The sequence below is a fragment of the Salmo salar genome, chromosome ssa25 (assembly GCF_905237065.1).
Source record: "Salmo salar chromosome ssa25, Ssal_v3.1, whole genome shotgun sequence".
NCBI lineage: Eukaryota > Metazoa > Chordata > Actinopteri > Salmoniformes > Salmonidae > Salmo > Salmo salar.
Genome location: NC_059466.1, coordinates 32,413,775 through 32,435,863, shown reverse-complemented (window position 1 = coordinate 32,435,863; position 22,089 = coordinate 32,413,775). Strand labels below are relative to the sequence as shown.

General features: G+C 43.3%; 1 pseudogene; it reads left to right on the top strand.

The window, feature by feature from the left end:
* Positions 1-2,706: 2,706 nt before the first annotated feature.
* Positions 2,707-13,617, top strand: LOC106586557 (interleukin-1 receptor type 1-like; annotated as a pseudogene).
* The last annotated feature ends 8,472 nt before the right edge of the window (positions 13,618-22,089 follow it).

The following is a 22,089-nucleotide window of genomic DNA, read 5'->3' as shown; positions in this document are numbered from 1 at the left end:
CCTACACCCAAAGAAGGGCACTGCGTTCATCCACCTCTGGCCTGCTCGCCTCCCTACCTCTGCGGAAGAACAGTTCCCGCTCAGCCCAGTCAAAACTGTTCGCTGCTCTGGCACCCCAATGGTGGAACAAGCTCCCTCACAACGCCAGGACAGCGGAGTCAATCACCACCTTCCGGAGACACCTGAAACCCCACCTCTTTAAGGAATACCTGGGATAGGATAAAGTAATCCTTCTAACCCCCCCAAAAAAAGATATAGATGTACTATTGTAAAGTGGTTGTTCCACTGGATATCATAAGGTGAATGCACCAATTTGTAAGTCGTTCTGGATAAGAGCGTCTGCTAAATGACGTAAATGTAAAAGTAAATCAGAGGCAACGAGGAACAGCTGCCTCCAATTGAAGGCCAATCCCAATGAACTAAACATAGAACTAAACAACCTAGATCTAACATAAAAATACACTAACCTAGAACATAACCCAAAAACCCCGGAACACTCTAAACAAACACCCCTCTACATAACACAAAGCCCAACAAACCCCGAAACACTCTAAACAAACACCCCCCTCTTACATAATAACATAACCCAACAAATCCCGAACCATATAAAACAAACACCCCCTGCCACGTCCCGACCAAATTACAATAACAAATAACCCCTTTACTGGTCAGAACGTGACAGTACCCCCCCCCCCCCCCCAAAGGTGCAGACCCCGGATGCACCTAAACAAAAAAATAAAAATAAAATAACCCCAAAACAAAAATTAATCCCAAACTAAAGGGAGGGAAGGGAGGGTGGCCACCGTCACCGTCGGTTCTTGTGCTACACCCCCCCTCTCCAACCCACCTACTATGGAGGTGGCTCAGGCTCCGGCCTTACTCCCCAACCTAACCTGTCCACCCCCGCTAAATACTTAATAAATGTTACCCCTCCCGAAGTCTCTGGGCTATGGCTCATCGCTGAAGACCTCGGGCTGATGTGCGTTGCTGGAGACCTCCGGCTGATGTGTGTCGCTGGAGACCTGGGGCTGAAGGGCGATGCTAGCTGCGCCGATTCCGGACTGTAGGGCGACTCTAGCTGCTCAGATTCTGGACTGTAGGGCGACTCTCGCTGCGCCTATTCCAGACTGTAGGGCGACTCTCGCTGCGCCAATTCCGGACTGTAGGGCGACTCTCGCTGCGCCGGTTCCGGACTGTAGGGCGACTCTCTCAGCTCCGGAATGTGGGCCGTCTCTCGGGGCTCCGGACTGTGGCCCGTCTCTCTCGGCTCCGGACTGTGGGCCGTCTCTCTCGGCTCCGGACTGTGGGCCGTCTCTCTCGGCTCCGGACTGTGGGCCGTCTCGCTCAGCTCCGGACTGTGGGCCGTCTCTCTTGGTTCTGGACTGTGGGCCGTCTCTGCTGGCTCCGGACTGTGGGCCGTCTCTCTACGGGGCACTGTCGCCGGAAGCTCTGGACGGGGCACTGTCGCCGGACACTCTGGACGGGGCACTGACGCCGGACACTCTGGACGAGGCACTGTTGCCGGAAGCTCTGGACGAGGCACTGTTGCCGGAAGCTCTGGACGAGGCACTGTTGCCGGAAGCTCTGGATGAGGCACTGACGTCGGAAGCTCTGGATGGGACTGCGCACCGACGGCCTGATGCGTGGGGCTGGCTTAGGACGCGCCAGACTAAGGACACGCACCACAGGGCTAGTGCGAGGAGCAGGAGCAGGACGAGCTGGACTGGGCTGACGCACTGGAGGCCTGGTGCATGGGGCTGGTAGTGGAGGTACCAGACTGGTGACACCCACCCCAAGGCTAGTGCGAGGAGCGGGAACAGGACGTACTAGACTGGGCTGATGCACTGGAGGCCTGGTGCGTGGTGCTGGCTTTAGAGGCGCCAGCCTAGAGACACACACCTCAGGGCTAGTACGAGGAGCAGGAACTGGATACACCGGGCCATGGGTAAGCACTGGAGGTCTGGAGCGCACCTCCTGCACAACCTGTCCTGGCTGGATGGTAATATCAGCCCTGCATGAGCGGAATGCTGGCACAGGGTGAACTGGGCTGTGCAGAGGCCTGATGGTTGCCATGCGTAGAGCATTTTTTCACTCATTAAAATGCAAATCATTTTATAACATTTTTGACATGTGTTTTTCTGGATTTTTTTATTCTGTCTCTCACTGTTCAAATAAACGTACCATTAAAATTATATACGGATCATTTCTTTGTCAGTGGGCAAACGTACAAAATCAGTAAGGGATCAAATACTTTTTTCCCTCACTGCATCTCCCTCACTAACTTTAAGCATCAGCTATCTGAGCAGCTGACCGATCGCAGCCGCTGTACACAACTTCCTACCTCATCCCCATATTGTTTTTATTTACTTTAAAAAAAATCTTTTGCACACCGGTATTTCTACTTGCACATAATCATCTGCACATCTATCACTCCAGTGTTAATTTGCTAAATTGTAATTACTTCGCTACTATGGCCTATTTATTGCCTTACCTCCATACTCCATTTGCACACATTGTATATAGATTTTTCTATTGTGTTATTGACTGTACCTTTGTTTATCCCATGTGTAACTCTGTGTTGTTGTTTATTGTTGCACTGCTTTGCTTTATCTTGGCCAGGTCGCAGTTGTAAATGAGAACTTGTTCTCAACTGGCCTACCTGGTCAAATAAAGGTGAAATAAAAATTGTAAAAATAATTTCAAAAAACTCTGTTGCACCACATCTCCCACGGCCAAGGTAAGTCAGGATGAAAGAGCAGCCAGCAAAATGCACTCTTCAAGCGAGGGAGAATGACATGAGAGGTTGTGTCACTTTGTGTTATTCAGTTTGAATGGGCAGGTTGGATTGATTGGGGATGCATTCACTTGAGCAAACCGGCTGTGTTAAACAACATATATGGTTAATGGCTTCTCCTATACCAACTGTTGCTATGATCTTTATTATGCACCATGAAAGGCTATATCCAAAATAAGGTAGGATATTTAATGCCGTGTTCCTTATCTTATTAACCTATTATAAGTAACCTGTTGGCTTAATTTCTTAAGGCTTTATTAACATTTCTAAATTGTGGCTGTAATTTAGGTGTGAGAAATGGTGCATTATGCTTGACTATGTAATGTAGCCAGCCTAATGTTTGTCTTCACCGACGCTGTCATGAGAGACAGGTGGCATCATTTATTCATTTACCTTTATTTAGCTAGGCAAGTCAGTTAAGAGCAAATTCTTATTTACAATGACGGCCTACCCCGGGCAAACCCTCCCCTAACCCGGATGACACTCCCAATCATGGCTGATTGTGATACAGCCCAGGAGTGAACCAGTGTCTGTAGTGATAACTCTAGTACTAAGATGCAGTGCCTTAGACCGCTGCGCCACTCGGGAGTAACTACTCTTTCTCAATTCAATTTCAATTTAAGGGCTTTATTGGCATGGGAAACGTGTTTATATTGACAAAGCAAAGTGAAATAGATAATAAACAAAAGTGAAATAAACAATAAAAATGTACTGTAAACATTACACTCACAAAAGTTCCAAAATAATAAAGACATTTCAAATGTCATATTATGGCTATATAAAGGGTTGCAATGATGTACAAAAGGGAAAATAAATACACATAAATATAGGTTGATTTACAGTGGTGTTTGTTCTTCACTGGTTGCCCTTTTCTTGTGGCAACAGGTCACACATCTCGCTGCTGTGATTGCACACTGTGGTATTTCACCCAATAGAAATGGGAGTTTGTCAAAATTGGATTTGTTTTCAAATTCAAAGAGCAAAAGGGGTGCACCTAAATTTTAGGAAGATGTTCCTAATGTTTTGTACATTCAGTGTATATATCTGTCTCTCTCTCTGTCTCTCTCTATTCCTCCCTCCCCCTATCTATATACTGAAGATATATATCCCCCCCCCTGTCTATCCCCTTCACTTCACTATTTCGTTTTGAAAGCCTCTTTTAAATGTTTGTCTCTTTTTGTACATCCTGTCTACATGAATGTGGTCAAAATCTGAAATGTGCATCAGAAGAAAGGCTTGTTTCAGGTTAATTCCCTGCAAGGCCGACCCACTGGCCTTGTTTCTAAAAGATTTCTCCCACTTTCTGAACTGTTTACACCCTCCAAACATCTCTCTGATAGGTATACTTAAGCAATTAGGCCAGAGGGGGTGTTGTAAATGGCCAATATACCACGACTACGGGCTGTTCTTACGCACGATGCAACGCAGTGTCTGGACACATCTCTTAGCCCTGGTATATTGGCCATATACCACAAACCCCGGAGGTGCCTTATTTCTATTATAAACTGGTTAGCAACGTAATTACAGCAGTAAAATTAAATGTTTTGTCATACCCGTGGTGGACGGTCTGATATACCACGGCTGTCAGCCAATCAACATTCAGAGCTTGAACCACCCAGTTTACAATATACTGTATGTCCTAGGGCAAGGCCATTAGCCAAACATTATCTGCATTGATAAAGGACAGCTTACAGGTAACAAGATAGACAAGCACAGATAAGTAGCGTCATGTGGGGTGACAATACCATTGATTTGCCTTTCTATTCTGCATGCAGACAGATATTGCAGCACCCTCATCAGCAGTTTCATTTCCTGCTTGGGGTGTCTTGAAAAGGTCAGGACCTGGTCAGGACCCACTAGTGGTTCACAGCTGATTGTTTGTGGATGCAGTTGACTTTGTTTGACAGGCAGTTGGGTTTCAGTTTTCTCAGCGAGTCATTCATTTTAAGTGCTGCTTCTTCTAAATTAGATTGATGAAGTCATATTAAGTTGACATAAACCTGTAATAAGAACCTTTTCACTGTGTCATCCAGAACACCAGGGGGCAATAGAAACCCACTACATCAGTGCAGGTCACTTCTTCCAGCTGAAGTGTGGTGATGCCACTGAGGACCATACCACTGTGACCTAGAGCAGAGGGGGGAACCAGACCCTGAACATGACCTCTGGGGTGGAGGTCAGAGGGCAGGTTCTATGGTTTCTACATGCCCACACCTCCCATTGCAGACACTACACCTGTGAGAGCAGGTAAGAAACCTCTGTAAGTTACTGCATGTAGTTGTCAAATGCCTTTGTTAATTTATTTTAGTTTCTAAAGTGACTTCAAGAATGTTTGAGGTAATTCCACTATCACAAGCAGAGTTTGAGATAGGGTGATTGGTTTCCAAATCCTAAATCTATTCACGTCTCACATTAATACTTCTCAACTTCACTATTACAATAGTAAATGGAGTACTCTGGTCATATATTCATGTGTATTACAACACAGGTACCCTACTGGATCATGGGAGATGGAGTTTGTGCTGTCTGTGGACCCTGGGCCCTGTCCTGTCCCAGCTGACAACAGGGCTGTATCCCAGGGGACTAGTGAAGTGGTGTTCTACAGACAGCAAGATGTTCTTCGTCTGGACCCCACAGCACACGTCCGATGATTCAAGGTTAGGGAAGACACCCCACTAGACATACATACCATAATACCCTACTTGAAGAGCCCTGTCTTAAAGCAGTGGAGGCTCCTCAGAGGATGAATGGGAGGACCATCCTCCTCAGTGAATTTCAGAAAAATACAAACGGTAAAACATAAACATGTCACCAAATAATTTATTAAAACACACTGTTTTGCAATGAAGGTCTACAGTAGCCTCAAAAGCAGGAACATTTTACACCGAGACTTTTGAAGAAAAATAACTTTTATTTTTATTTTTTATTTATATTTACACAAGAAGCAACCTAATATCACAGAGTCAACCTCTCAGTCATTTAGTAAGTTCACCATTGGTATACATTGACTACAATACAAAACCTAGGAGACTCATGGTTCTCAACCCCTTCCATAGACTTACACAGTAATTATGACAACTTCCGGAGGATGTCCTCCAACCTATCAGAGCTCTTGCAACACGAACTGACTGTCACGACTTCCGCCGAAGTCGGTCCCTCTCCTTGTTCGGGCGGCATTCGGCGGTTGACGTCACCGGTCTTCTAGCCATCGCTGATCCACCTTTCATTTTCCATTGGTTTTGTCTTCGTTTTCCACACACCTGGTTTTCATTCCCCAATTACATGTTCATGTATTTAACCCTCTGTTTCCACTATGGTTTTTGTGCGTGATTGTTTCTATGTTCAGTTCGGTACATGATGGCTGGTTTTGCGACGGGTGCTGTTTTCACCCATGCGTAATATTTTACCGTTTGTATTTGGTCAAGTGTATTTGTTACCTTGTGCCTTCATTTTTGAGTAAAGTACGTTGCTCACTCATTTTGCTCTCCTGCGCCTGACTTCATGCACCAGCTACACCCACATGTTCACTCAATCAAAGTATCAGAAACTGAATCTAGTCCTAAAAGCATAAGCTACAGCTGGCTAGCACTGCATAAAACGTGGTCAGTAGTTGACTCAAAGAGAGATAAAGACAGTAGTTGAACAGTTTTGAACAAATTTGAGATTCATAAGGAGAAACACGAGAGAGAGAGACAGCTATCTATATTTTGCTGGATTGTTTTTCACTTTCACTTACTTAGCTAGCGGATGTAGATAGCTAGTTTAGCCTACTCAAACAACAGGCTCAACCAGAGAGGGATTCTATGTTAACTAGCTGGCTATGGCTATCCAATACAGGAACTCTTCCAAATCAAGGTAAGCTTTTGGTTTTATAAAGGAAAGGGGGCCCATCGGTGTAACTGCTAAACTGCTTGTTGACTGTACACTGTACTGCTTCTTTGTAGCGGGTATACTAACGGGTTGCTTCTAGTACGTATGTTGACTAGGACGTTAGCTAATATGGTGACACTGATGTATGCTGTGTGTAGCGGTTAGTGGTTAGGATACTGTATGATGGTTTGGCTTGGAAAGGTTTTTTGACCTGGTCACAGACAGCTGATGTGTTGTGCACTGAAGTCCACAAGCGATGGGAAAAGGTGAGAGGAGGAGAGCGCGTAGATGCGAGAAGGCATTATGCAACAAGCAAAAGGTTCATGCTGTTTGGTCCCATGTGGGTCAGTTGGTAGAGCATGGTGTTTGCAACGCCAGGGTTGTGGGTTTGATTCCCACGGCGGACCAGTACGGAGAAAAAGATTTATGAAATGTATGCATTCACTACTGTAAGTCGCTCTGGATAAGAGCGTCTGCTAAATGACTAAAATGTAATGTTTGTATGTGGCTACTATGAAAGTGAACTGTGTTTGTGTGTGACCAAGGGTGTACAGTCGTAGCCAAAAGTTTTGAGAATGACACAAATATTAATTTCCACAAAGTTTGCTGCTTCAGTGTCTTTAGATATTTTTGTCAGATATCTATGGAAACTGAAGTATAATTACAAGCATTTCATAAGGCTTTCACTGACAATTACATGAAGTTGGTGCAAAGAGTCGACCCTTCAACACCCAGTGTTGACCCTTCTTTTTCAAGACCTCCGCAATCCACCCTGGCATGCTGTCAATTAACTTGTGGGCCACATCCTGACTGATGGCAGCCCATTCTTGCATAATCAATGCTTGGAGTTTGTCAGAATTTGTGGGTTTTTGTTTGTCCACCCGCCACTTGAGGATTGACCACAAGTTCTCAATGGGATTAAGGTCTGGGGAGTTTCCTGGCCATGGACCCAAAATATCTATGTTTTGTTCCCCCGAGCCACTTAGTTATCACTTTTGCCTTATGGCAAGGTGCTCCATCATGCTGGAAAAGGCAATGTTCGTCACCAAACTGTTCCTGGATAGTTGGGAGAAGTTGCTCTTGGAGGATGTGTTGGTACCATTCTTTATTCATGGCTGTGTTCTTAGGAAAAATTGTGAGTGAACCCACTCCCTTGGCTGAGAAGCAACCCCACACATGAATGGTCTCAGGATGCTTTTCTGTTGGCATGACACAGGACTGATGGTAGAGCTCACCCTGTCTTTTTCTGGATGCCTCAAACAATCGGAAAGGGGATTCATCAGAGAAAATGACTTTACCCCAGTCCTCAGCAGTCCAATCCCTGTACCTTTTGCAGAATATCAGTCTGTCCCTGATGTTTTTCCTGGAGCAAGCTCTGTACTGGTGGTGCCCCGATCCCGCAGCTAAATCAACTTTAGGAGACGGTCCTGGCGCTTGCTGAACTTTCTTGGGCACCCTGAAGCCTTCTATACAACAATTGAACCACTCTCCTTGAAGTTCTTGCTCTCCAGCCTTGTCCTCGTCAACACTCACACCTGTGTTAATGAGAGAATCACTGACATGATGTCAGCTGGTCCTTTTGTGGCAGGGCTGAAATGCAGCGGAAATGTTTTTTGGGGATTCAGTTCATTTGCATGGAAAAGAGGGACTTTGCAATTAATTGCAATTCATCTGATCACTCTTCATAACATTCTGGAGTATATGCAAATTGCCATCATATAAACTGAGGCAGCAGACTATATTTGTGTCATTCTCAAAACTTTTGGCCACGACTGTATTCATTCCGTCAATTCTGTTGAAAGAAAAACTTAAACAGAAGCAAACGGAACGAAACGGGGATAAACATAGCTGAATTTGTCCAATATAAACTGTCGTTTGCAACTGTTGGACTAATGATTACAACCTAGATCAGCTAGATACAGGCAAGAGTGCAAGGAGGTACTGAATGTGTCATTGTCTGTCACCTTGATTACTCAAATTCTTCTCTTGACCTGTGCACCTACGTTGTAAACTTTCATTCATAGGCTAGGTTGTAGCAACCTCATGATGGGTATAGGGAAAATGATTGTGTAGTAGCCTAAACCTATCAATGTTACATTGAGCTGGGTGAATGGAATATGAATGACAGTCATCCAATATGCTGTAATAGAAATATGGCTATGCTCATAAAATAAAAAATTATCCTCATCTTAAACGTCACCGACCGCCTCTGGTCTGGCATGCATTACAATGTCATAGTAATAATGTAACAGATTCATAGTAGCTGACTTCAGCTTGTGACAATGGACATAATTCAGTCATGACTGAACTGTTGTTTAGCTTAACTATTTGCCTTGCCTGTCATGAATGTCAATTGCTCAAATTTGTTAACTTAATAAAAAACATTGAAGACATTTCTATTGTGGGATAAGTAGATAGGATTGCGTGAGCTAACTTTGACACACAGCATCTCCGATGGGATATGCACGACTGTAGCCCTGTCGACCAGCATGGAGAGAAGATCATTGAAGAAGATGGTCTGAAGAGGCTCCGGGTGATCAATGCTACTGAGAGCCATGCTGGAATTTACACCTGCCTAGTAGAGTTCTCTCTGAAGGGAAAAACCCCCACCACCGCCCACAGCACTCAGCTCAAATTTAACAAAGGTAAAGTTGTACCTCCATTTAAATTCAATTAACATATATTTTTTCTCACCACACTTTCTGTGGCTGCAACAAAGTGTGAAATTGTATAATGTGTATATCTTTTTTGACATATTTGGTGATAATTAGGTGATTTGTAAATGTGTACGTTTTGCAGCATTTCCGTTGACCTGATGATATTGATAAGGCTTTATCTGACTTTACCTGTGTGGTCTGTGCATTGGCAGAAAAAGTCCTGTTGCAACCCCAAGTTAACCTACCCCAGAAAGGAAACCGTTGTGGTTGAACCAAGTGTGAAATTATGACATCATGCTTTTTTGTAGATAATGCTATCTCTCATCCCTTGAACATTAGTGTGTAATAGAAATCTGGTGTGAAGACTGCTGGGTAATTTAGTCTTTCTGGGCCATGACTCGGAGTGTTTTCTGTTTGACGGCAGGCTCAAGGATAGAGCTGGTGTGTTCAGCGTTTCTGGGGGACGGTGAAGGTACGGAGTCAGAGAGCTCTATGTTCTGGATGGTAGATGGAAGACATACTGACCACATAGAACAGCTCAACGTGACAAAGACAACAATGTGAGTACTCTTTTAAAACATATAGTATACACTCTGTATCTCAGTATTTATCTTTTCAGAGATGTGTTTGTGTGTGAGTTTGTGTGTGTGTGTGTTTGTTCGTCTGTGTGCATGCGAGCGAGAGTTTGTGTTTGTGTGTGTGCGTATGCATGTGTGTGCATGAGTATGTATGTATGTATGTATGTGTGTGTGTGTGTGTGTGTGTGTATGTGTGTGTGTGTGTGTGTGTGTATATGTATAGAGCTCTGTCCTACACTGTCCTACACTGTGACTGTCACCATCTGACCCTCAGCCTTTTTAGGAGTAGTGGGGTCTATGGCCAGTCCACTCTGTCCATCTCTGAGGTCCGTTCTGAACTCCTCAATGTGCCTATCAGCTGCGTCGCCAGGAATGCCCTGGGTCGGGACATAGGGTTGCTACTGCTCCAACCAGGTGCTCCAAACACACTCCTTAGTAACATGAAAGACTTCAAATCGCCCATAAGAGTCTGTTTGAACAAAACGTTGGCCTTGCCATTTGTGAAAGATTTGATGTAAGGTGCTGTTATTGTAACAGTAACTTAGACTAGTAGCTACTGTCTGTCAGCACAGAATGTGATAACATTATATCTCACTTCCTTTGCTTTTAGCCATTCACAGTGGTTTCTACACATGCATGTGTCTCTGCCTGGTCTTGTCTATGGCTGTAAAGTGGACCTGGTGTTGGCCTATAGGAAACTGAACAACCTTGTGCCCAAAAAGAGAGGTGAGTAAACGTAGAAATCTCCCATGTTCACAAAAGATTCCTGGGGCCTCGTTAATCAATATTGCGTAGAAACTATTCTAAAGTACTACTTAAGAATGGAATTTAGAATGTTCATATGCATCGAAAAAGTGTGATTTATCAAACAACCCTATGAGTGTCATACGCACACCAGTATAAGATAACCATTGGTAAATACCAATTGTTCTCAGCCTCCGTGCTCGTGCACGACCTTGGCTATTTGCATTTCAAAATGCTCCTAATTAACCATATATGGTCAAAAATCATCCCTTTAAAGCCTGAGGGGAATATACAACGCCATACCATGTAATACAACGGCACAACAAAAAAATGCTAAGAAAAATAAAACGTTACCGAAAGTGAAATAGAGGTGCTAGTGTCAAAAATGTATTACAACTAAAAGGTTTTATTTGGCTGGCTCAGTTGTTTCTTCACCAGTAAAAAAACAAAAACAAAGAGAGTACCATTCAGACAATTCAAGTTGCTTTAGCAATGGCAAATATACTTCAAAGCCAACTATCCTCAGCAGCTCTCTCCTGTAGGCGTATAGGCCAACATTTCTGTTCTGCTGAATGAATGAGTCATGCGTTCCACCTTGCCACTACATTCAGCAGTGTCTTTTACGCATCACATAACTTTTATGGAGATGTGGGTGCCGTCCAGTTGTGGCTTGTCATTCAGGGCAGGTGGGGCAGAGCCAAAACGTTTTCGTTTGTTGGCGGCATGCCTGTTTTGCATGTTATTTTGGCAATAATACGTGTCACACATCAGTTTGAAAATAATGTAAAAAAAATATATATAATTGAGTTAATAAAGCCGCATACAAACATGGTCTCTTTTTGTTTTCTTAAGTAAGGCAGTTACAAAATTCAGGTGTTTCAGCGTAGCTCAGTGCTTTCTGTGGTGGTGGGGCAAGCCAGCAGAAAATACGAAGCGTTGCACCGTGATTGGCTCAGTGTTCTGTCACTCATGGGAACACTACGTCACTGCCAAGTCTAAGGGTAGAGCTAGAAAATTCAAGACACTTGGGTGCTGCCATAGAGTTACATTAGAAGTGCCCTTCGAAGAGGCTCAAGATCATTGGCCACAGATAAAATGACGTCAAATCACATTAAATCTGCAATAGCTTTCACAGTCTATGCTAGCAGTCATCCTCATGAATCAAGTCAATAGTCTACTGGCCAATCCTTTTTAATCCTGATCATATGAAGAGAAATGATAGACAAAGCGTATCGGTGTTCATCGGCCATTCAACATAAAGACGCACATTGGATGCAAATTCAACAATGAGTGGTTTGGAACGAATCAGTGTGGCTTACTGTAAGCATTGCGAAGCAATCACTAGCCTGCTATTCAGTGGAGTGGCTGTGTGGTCCAAAGTCTAAGATTAAGGCTCCTTTTTCCTAGTTTAAAATGATAAACATTCAACATTGGCCATGCTGTCAATGAAGTATGATTTGTGCCACGCTCAAAACAACTGTTAACTCTGAACTGCAAAATTGGACTTTAGTGAGTTCAAGACAACTGGGAACTCGGGAAAAATGAGCTACGACTGGGAAAATAAGTTTTGAACTTTCAACTCGGAATTGTAAATTCGTAACTCTGGCCTCTTTCTAGATCTACGACCTGAAGATCACTGATGTCATCATGATTCAACCTTTTTTTGTTTTGTTCCCAGTTGTCTTGAAAGCACCATGGGTTGTCCAGAGCGGAGACGTTTTCTCTGCAGGTTCTACCTGAGTTGCTGGAGAGACGATACGGATACACACTCTATGTCAGCGGCCAGGACAACCTCCCTGGAGAAGGTACCCAGACACATTTCTATTGAAGTTTTGCTAATGCTCTGTCATGTTACTGCTTTGGGCCAGGATTCAATCTGATGGCGGGCTGTTGACACTGCAGCTTTTAAAGGCACTTATTAATTGAGCCGACACATACAGTGTTCACCGTAATTGCGGTCTCCGGGAATGCGGGAACATTGCCTTTAAAAGCTGCACTGTTGACAACCCACAATCAGATTGAATCCCGGCCTTAATTTAGACTAATTAGGCACATAAAATTTGCTTTAGAGAAAACTCAATCGTGGCACTTTGAATGTTAAATCTACTGCATAATCCCCGTTCAATAAATAAGACTAAATTCCCATGTTTATCTGTAGCGATCCATGACGTTGCCTCTGATACTTTACAGAGAAGCAGATGACTCATAATCATCCTGTCAGCCCAGAGTGGATCCCCTCTGGACTCCAAAATTAATCCTGAGGACCAGTTACCACTGCAACAGAAGCTGCAGGACCACCCTGGCTACGACCAACAGATTGGCCTATATGACGCTTTGATCCAACATGGGCTCCGGGTGGTCCTGGTGGAGACAGATGCCAAGGTGGACTACACCTCCCTGCTTGAGTCACTGAGCTACATTAGGAGGAAGCAGGGAGCTATGAAGTGGAAACCCAGCTCTGGAAACAGCAGCTCAACTGCGGCCCCTAATGGCTACTTCTGGAAGTGTATGAGATACCACATGCCCTCTGAGCCAGAAAGGGGGTCTGAATCCTCAGCCAACAACTGGGATGAACCGTAGTATAGAACTTTATCAAACACCTGGGACATACTATAGCACAGAACTGTATTAGTTATTTGACAATGTGTATAATGATGTCTTTATATGGATATTTTGCTCTATGGCTTGGGTGGCCATCCTTGGTCTTGGAGCTTATTCCTGGAGAGCTTTTGCTGTGGAATTGAACTGTGACCTCAAGTCAAGCCTTGAATTATACTGTGACCTGTTTGTTGTTTATTTATTTTTTAAATGATCAAGATGGAAAGAAGTGGAGGGCGATCAACCAATGTGAGTCGAGATGCAACCCAAAAAATGTATCATCATTGAAAAGGAAAAGGCGCAACACTCTCTCACCATTAAAAACAAATCATTTTATTTAAGCAACTATTTAAGCTTTTATAATAAAGAACAACATGTGTTTTTAATGGGCTAGGCGGGACGAATTCGTCCCACCTACGTAACAGCAACTTGCAGCCTGTGGCGCGATTTTCAAAACCTTAAAAATCCTATTACTTCAATTTCTCAAACATATGACTATTTTACAGCTATTTAAAGACAAGACTCTCGTTAATCTAACCACACTGTCCGATTTCAAAAAGGCTTTACAACGAAAGCAAAGCAGAGTACCAAGCCAGAAATAATCAGACACCCATTTTTCAAGCCAGCATATAATGTCACCAAAACCCAGAAGACAGCTAAATGCAGCACTCACCTTTGATGATCCTCATCAGATGACAACCCTAGGACATTATGTTATACAATACATGCATGTTTTGTTCAATCAAGTTCATATTTATATCAAAAACCAGCTTTTTACATTAGCATGTGACGTTCAGAACTAGCATACCCCCCGCAAACTTCCGGGGAATTCGCTAACATTTTACTAAATTACTCACGATAAACGTTCACAAAAAGCATAACAATTATTTGAAGAATTATAGATACAGACCTCCTCTATGCACTCGATATGTCCGATTTTAAAATAGCTTTTTGGTGAAAGCACATTTTGCAATATTCTAAGTACATAGCCCAGGCATCACGGGCTCGCTATTTAGACACCCGGCAAGTTTAGCACTCACCATAATCATATTTACTATTATAAAAGTTTCATTACCTTTTGTTGTCTTCGTCAGAATGCACACCCAGGACTGCTACTTCAATAACAAATGTTGGTTTGGTCCAAAATAATCCATCGTTATATCCGAATAGCGGCGTTTTGTTCGTGCGTTCCAGACACTATCCGAAATGGTAAAGAAGTGTCGCGCGCATGGCGCAATTCGTGACAATAAAATTCTAAATATTCCATTACCGTACTTCGAAGCATGTCAACCGCTGTTTAAAATCAATTTTTACGCCATTTTTCTCGTAGAAAAGCGATAATATTCCGACAGGGAATCTCCTTTTCGGCAAACAGAGGAAAAAATCACAAAGGCGGGGGCGGTCGGGTCATGCGCATAAGCCCAGAGTCCCTTGATCGGCCACTTGAGAAAGGCGATAATGTGTTTCAGCCTGGGGCTGGAATGATGACATTCTGTTTTTTCCCAGGCTCTGAGCGCCTATGGACGACGTGGGAAGTGTCACGTTAGAGCAGAGATCCTTAGTAAAAGATAGAGATGGAAAAGAAGTTCAAGAAATGGTCAGACAGGCCACTTCCTGTAAAGGAATCTCTCAGGTTTTGACCTGCCATTTGAGTTCTGTTATACTCACAGACACCATTCAAACAGTTTTAGAAACTTTAGGGTGTTTTCTATCCATATGTAATAAGTATATGCATATTCTAGTTACTGGGTAGGAGTGGTAACCAGATTAAATCGGGTATGTTTTTTATCCAGCCGTGTCAATACTGCCCCCTAGCCCTAACAGGTTAATGGTGAACAAGCATTGGGCATTTTCTTTTTCAATTTATATGATTGAGATACCAGAGTGATCGAGTGTCTTCTTAAGAAATGCGTAAATTGTGCAAATTGAGAGGGTTTTTATCAATAACAGAGCTATTAGTGTAATGTGTCAGTGCAGTGGTACTGTATACACTGGTACTATGTACAGTAGTGTAAGTATAAACTGTGGATGGGTTGGAAACTGCATGGTCTCAACCAAGGTCTCCACTGACTTAGTAAGTCTATTTTCAATGAATGAAGTCTCTAATGGTACAGGAACCACATCAGCTGTGTATACCTTTTGTACTTTATTTGTTTATTTTAGACTCTACATTTAAAATATGATGAAGTGTGTTGAACTGGACAATGTTCTTCTTATCAATAGCTGTTGAATATAATAGGTGATATGTTAGAGACCTCTTTGTTATTGAAGATCATTAGTAATGACAATGTTTCATTATGGGTCCAGATTAAATTCGGACTTGTGTGTGTATTTCGGATTGTTTGTTGTACACTGTATATTTTAATGAATCTATGTTCCAGGAGGAAGGCAGCGGACACCTGCCTCATGTCTGTGACAGAGGTGATTGTGGTCAAAGCCCAACCGTTCAACAACTCGGTCCTGTTCAGCGATATCTCAGAGCTAGCAGACAGCATCGCTATCCCATGTCCTGACCCTCGTGGAACAACTAAGTCAGGATGGGAAAGGAAACTTAACCAGAATACTAACACAAGCGATGTACCATTGGTTCTCAACTCCTGTCCTAAAGCTCCTAAGGGTTGCGTGTGTTTTTGTTGTAGCCCAGCACTAACACCCAACTCATCATCAAGCTCTGCTTTAAAAGTTTGTCTGCTGTTTTGTCTTTAATTCCAAATGAGTGTGAGAGTTATCTGTGGGTGTACGGTGTTTCCAAAGCAGATGAGGGCATCTACCCATTTGTGTGTGTGTGTGCCTGTGGGAGCACAGTGGGAAGGTTCTCACCACTTCTGCATCCAGGGGACTAAAGGTCCAAGGTAAGTAGGCTGTGGATTAATGACTGCTCTGTCAAGTCTGCTCAGCAATTGATTTAATCTTTACTGAGATAGAGACCTCGTCCAACATACTGTAGCTGCAGGGTCAGCAATTTTACAAATACAATCGCAAATGTGGAAATACAAGCAACCCGCTTATCTCGAGTGGCACTTGCAGCAGCCACAATCATGAATAACATGTTCGTCAAAACACTTTTTAAAAGTATCCAAAAGTACACCAAGTCACTTGGCTCTGTCATATCCTCACATGGTCTCTCCTATCATTGCTACGCAGACGACACACAATTAATCTTCTCGTTTCCCCCTTCTGATAACCAGGTGGCGAATCGCATCTCTGCATGTCTGGCAGACATATCAGTGTGGATGACAGATCACCACCTTAAGCTGAACCTCGGCAAGACGGAGCTGCTCTTCCTCCTGGGGAAGGACTGCCCGTTCCATGATCTCGCCATCACGGTTTACAACTCCATTGTGTCCTCCTCCCAGAGTGCTAAGAGCCTTGGCGTGACCCTGGACAACACCCTGTCGTTCTCCGCTAACATCAAGACGGTGACCTGATCCTGTAGGTTTATGCTCTACAACATTCGTAGAGTACGACCCTGCCTCACACAGGAAGCGGCGCAGGTCCTAATCCAGGCACTTGTCATCTCCCGTCTGGATTACTGCAACTCGCTGTTGGCGGGGCTCCCTGCCTGTGCCATCAAACCCCCACAACTCATCCAGAACGCCGCAGCCCGTCTGGTGTTCAACCTTCCCAAGTTCTCTCACGTCACCCCGCTCCTCCGCACTCTCCACTGGCTTCCAGTTGAAGCTCGCATCTGCTACAAGACCATGGTGCTTGCCTACGGAGCTGCGAGGGGAACGGCACCTCCGTACCTGCAGGCTCTGATCAGTCCCTACACCCAAAGAAGGGCACTGCGTTCATCCACCTCTGGCCTGCTCGCCTCCCTACCTCTGCGGAAGCACAGTTCCCGCTCAGCCCAGTCAAAACCGTTCGCTGCTCTGACACCCCAATGGTGGAACAAGCTCCCTCACGACGCCAGGACAGCGGAGTCAATCACCACCTTCCGGAGACACCTGAAACCCCACCTCTTTAAGGAATACCTGGGATAGGATTAAGTAATCCTTCTAACCCCCCCCTACCCTCCCCCCAAAAAAAGATATAGATGTACTATTGTAAAGTGGTTGTTCCACTGGATATCATAAGGTGAATGCACCAATTTGTAAGTCGCTCTGGATAAGTGTGTCTGCTAATTGACGTAAATGTAAATGTATCTATCTTTTCTGTGTATTAGTCTCCTTCAGCTCCCTCCGCCTCCCATCCTCCTCAGACAACGTGCCTAAAGCCAGAAGCACAGATACCACTGACCTCAGTAGGGAGCACACCTGGCTCAAACGCTTTCAAATATTTGTGCTTGATTTGGTTTGTGTAATGGTCTGGGCGTAGTGGGTGCGGAGTCAGGCGCAGGAGACAGAAAGTTCAATTTAGCGCTTTATTACGCACAAAAGTAATTCGCCCAAAAAGCCGGGCGCACCAAAATACAAACGCCCAAAATATGCTATCCACCACACAGAACACAGTGGAAGGATCCTTAACCCCGCACAAAGAACAGGCGGGCCTACTGGCTTAAATAGCCCAACTAACAAGCCTAAATGAAAACAGGTGAAACTAATTAGACAAAACAAACAGAAAGGGAAAAAGGGATCGGTGGCAGCTAGTGTCACGGTCGTCGTAATAAGTGGACCAAGGCGCAGCGGGTTGAGTGCTCATTTTCACTTTTTATTTGTGAACACTTAAATAAACAAAACAATGAACGAACTAACTAACAGTCGTGCAGGCAAAACACAGCAGTGCAAAGAACAACCTCCCACCATTCCCATAACAAACACATTCCTAATTATAGGACATTCAATCAGAGGCAATGATAGACAGCTGCCTCCAATTGAAGGCCCCAATCCCAATTACCTAAACACAGATCTAAACACCCTAGAACAGACGTAGAAATATACAAATATAGAACAATGACCAAAACCCCGGAATACATAAATCAAACACCCCACTACATACACACACACCCCAAACCATATAAAACAAATACCCCCTGCCACGTCCTGACCAAACTATAATAACAAATAACCCCTTTACTGGTCAGGACGTGACAGCTAGTAGGCCGGTGACGACGACCGCTGAGCACCACCCGAACAGGGAGAGGAGTCACCCTCGGTAGGAGTCATCTTCACAGTATCTCTCATTCTTTATAGGCACCACTAAGAAGTTGAATTGTGAAGTCACAGACGCCATAATGGGACAGATAAAAAGAGTCTATCGTTCTCTATGGTACACACACATGAATGCACACATGCATGCAGGCACACATACACCCTTGTTTTTTAGAAGAAGGCAACAGAATGTGAAAACAACACCTCAGATTTGCTATTGATAATTAATGAATGTGTGAATGTTCTGTGTGTATTTGTTACTGTAGAGAGTAGTGAAAATCACCTATATTCATTGAGCTTGTCTGATGCTTTAAGATTACGGTTTGATGAAATAAGACAACTGCCTCAAGAGGGCGCCAGAGATCAAAATAACCAGAAAAAGAACAACATAACCTGACCCAACTATCCTCCTCCCGCTCCTGCTGGCTTTTGCAGATTCTGCCATTACTCTCCTGAAGTTGCCGGTAATAGGTTACACGAGGAGTCAGCAACCTTTCTAATGTTGAATGCCAATTTATCTTACCATTTCTTGGGAAACAGTTTCATTTAATTCATAATGTCTTCATATCTCAAAATCATTGTCATGTGGTTAATCAAAATTCTATCCAAATCTAAATTAAAATGATACGAACCAAAAAAGTAACTTTTATTGCCATTGCCAACTATGTAAAAATAGCCTACATAAAGCCAACAAATAAAAACATTGCAGCCTGCAGGTAGAAATTATCCTGATAAAAATAAATATCTATTAATCACATTGGCTACATATGGCCTGTCTGCAACAAACTTTAAATATTGTGTCAACTACTAACTTGGGTCCAGCCCAAGCTTGCACTTGCGAACTTGCAACATTGTATAAAATATTCTGGGCCCTCAGTTTCCTGTGCCAGTGAGCTCGGGACTGTTTAGATTTATATAAATGTAATTTTCTGTAGATAGAATGTAGATTAACCAGACAATGATTTTGAGATACAAAGACTTATATACTGAACAAAAATATAAAAGCAACATGTAAAGCGCCGGTCCCATGTTTCATGAGCTGAAAAGAACCCAGAAATGTTCCATATGCACAAAAAGTGTATTTCTCTCAAATTTTGCACACAAATTTGTTTACATCACTGTTAGTGAGATTTTCTTATTTGCTAAGATGATCCACCCACCTGACAGGTCTGGTATATAAAGAATATGATTAAACAGCATGATCATACCATAGGTGCACCTTGTGTTGAGGACAATAAAAGGCCACTCTAAAATGTGCAGTTTTGTCACGCAACACAATGCCAAAGATGTCTCAAGTTTTGAGGGAGCGTGCAATTGGCATGCTGACTGCAGGAATGTCCACCAGAGCTGTTTCCAGATAATTTAATGTACCTTTCTCTACCAAAAGCCACCTCCAACATAATTTTTGAGAATTTGGTAGCACGTCCAACCGGCCTCACAACCGCAGACCACATGTACCCACGCCAGCCCAGGACCTCCACATCCGGCTTCTTCACCCTCGGTATCGTCTGAGGCAGTGTTGAGGAGTATTTCTGTCTGTAATATATGTTGAGAAATTTTACTAATCAATTGAAGCTATTAATTATGTATCTAGTTAAAAGACTACTCTTGGTGGACCAAGATTTGTTTTAGTTGGGGACAGCCCTAGTAGAAATGCAGGAAATGAGCTTTAGATGCCCAAAGAAATTCTGAGGGAGGACCCCCTGCCAGGTATTGTCGCCCCCACTTCTAGAACCAAAGTTGAGACCCTGATATATTGTATCGTTTTGATAATATCTTTTCTCTAGTTTGATGTACTTTTGCACCAAAACTCCAGTATTTTTGCTTCAAAGCTTGTTCTACATCTTCTTTTTAAATAGAGAGACAATTTATTTTCAGCTATTTATTTCCATGACTGATCAAAACTCGTTTTCTCATGGCTTTCTCTTGTCCCTCTGCAGCAGACATATGGTGAGCAATATGTTTGGAACATCGAATCGCAATAAAATCACTATCAAATCGCAATACATATAGAATCGGGAGAATCGCAATACATATCATATTTGCACCTAAGTATCATGATAATATCGTATCGTGAGGTCATTGGCATTTCAAGTTCTAGTAGAGGTGTGGAGATATCTTCAAGGCAGAGTATCTTCATGGCTATCCTGACCATAGACACCATGATTATCAAGGACCTCCAGTCAGAGTTCAAGTGTGTGGCTCTCCTCTTCCGTGGAGAGTAATAAACAGTAATAAACTGTTAAAAACATCAACTTCTTCCACTCCTCTGTTGTGTACCCAGACTGTTGGAGGCTGATGTATGCAGCCGAGCAAGAGGCTGGTGGTCATTTTTGTGACGTTGTATTGATTGTGTTGATTGCTGCTCATCGAATGATTAATGGTTCATAATTATGTGATTAAATGAATCAGGTAATTATTAACTCATTAACCTGGGGCACCATGGTAAAGTTTGATTTGACTATTTCCCAAATTAACTCAAAGTCTATCAGAATATCGATTTTACAACAGTCGCTAATTAATCAATTTCCTCTACAGTCTCATTCTGAACGTCGCATAATCCGTGAATCTGCACAAACCCGAGTCCCACCAATAAGTTCGTACCACACCAATTGAGTTGATTATTTATTTACTAACAAGCTAAAATTATAATATAAGATACACATACACACAGTCTAGGCTATTGATTAGAATTTAGTACAACGAACAGCTCCGGCCAACACAATATGACACGTGTTACACAACATGGGGATTTAAAGAGAGAAAGAGAGAGAGTATACACGAGAGAAAAATACACTTGGGTGCATTTGTCAGCTATGCTTATTTTAACCCTAACCTTGCCCCGAACTGCTGCTCTTATGGGTCAGAATATAAAGATGTAATTACGTGTTGAAGGTCTCCGAAGGGGGTCTCTGCATGGACCGTTTCGGCTTCTCGGATGACGCACTTCTCTGGTGTAACTCTCTGGTTGTCCTCACAATGTCAATGTCCTTTGTCTTAGTGGTCTGTATTCCTCGCTCTTGTTCTGAAAGGGGTCTTTTGAGAACAGCCAGCCCTGTAGCTCAGGTCTCACAGCCTAGGGATGAAAGCAGTGTAGACACACGATTCGATGGAGAGAGGTGACCGGGTGGTCCTGCTTGAATTCACCCTCTTAGACGCAGCTACTCATCAGTAAAATAGATAGATAAAAGGTTCCTTGTCTTCAACCTCGTGTTGCGTTTTGGGGTTGCTGACTACTCAGACCTTGGCTGCAGCTCAGGTCACTTAGTCTGGTTGTAAATTCTTAACTCACAAGTTTTATACCCTCGGGTCAGAAATGGGCATTTCTGCCTTTTAGGGCAATTCTCTGGGCGTACCAAGTTACGAGGCAAGGTCTGGATTTTACTCAGATCCAATTTAGACAACTAACTTCACATTTCATTTCAAAACATTCTCTTTGATCTGGACATTTTCCACACAACGTACAATATGCAAACATCCAGCATATACTAGGACAACTCTTAAAGTTACAATGTTTTCGTTATAACGTTGTCCTTTAACTTTTAATAACACTGAAAATGAAATATATTTTCATATTCTATCTATCGTCATTAACACCATTTTCTGATGAAACCTATCCTCCCAAAGTCCATTTATAGCATGTTAATGTTCTGAGGCCGGTTCTCCATAGTGAGAGGACAAAGGAATTTTGTCTGCTGCCTTAGATTTACAATGGGCGTGAGGTGTCATAAACCCCCCCATCTCCATACCTCTCGATC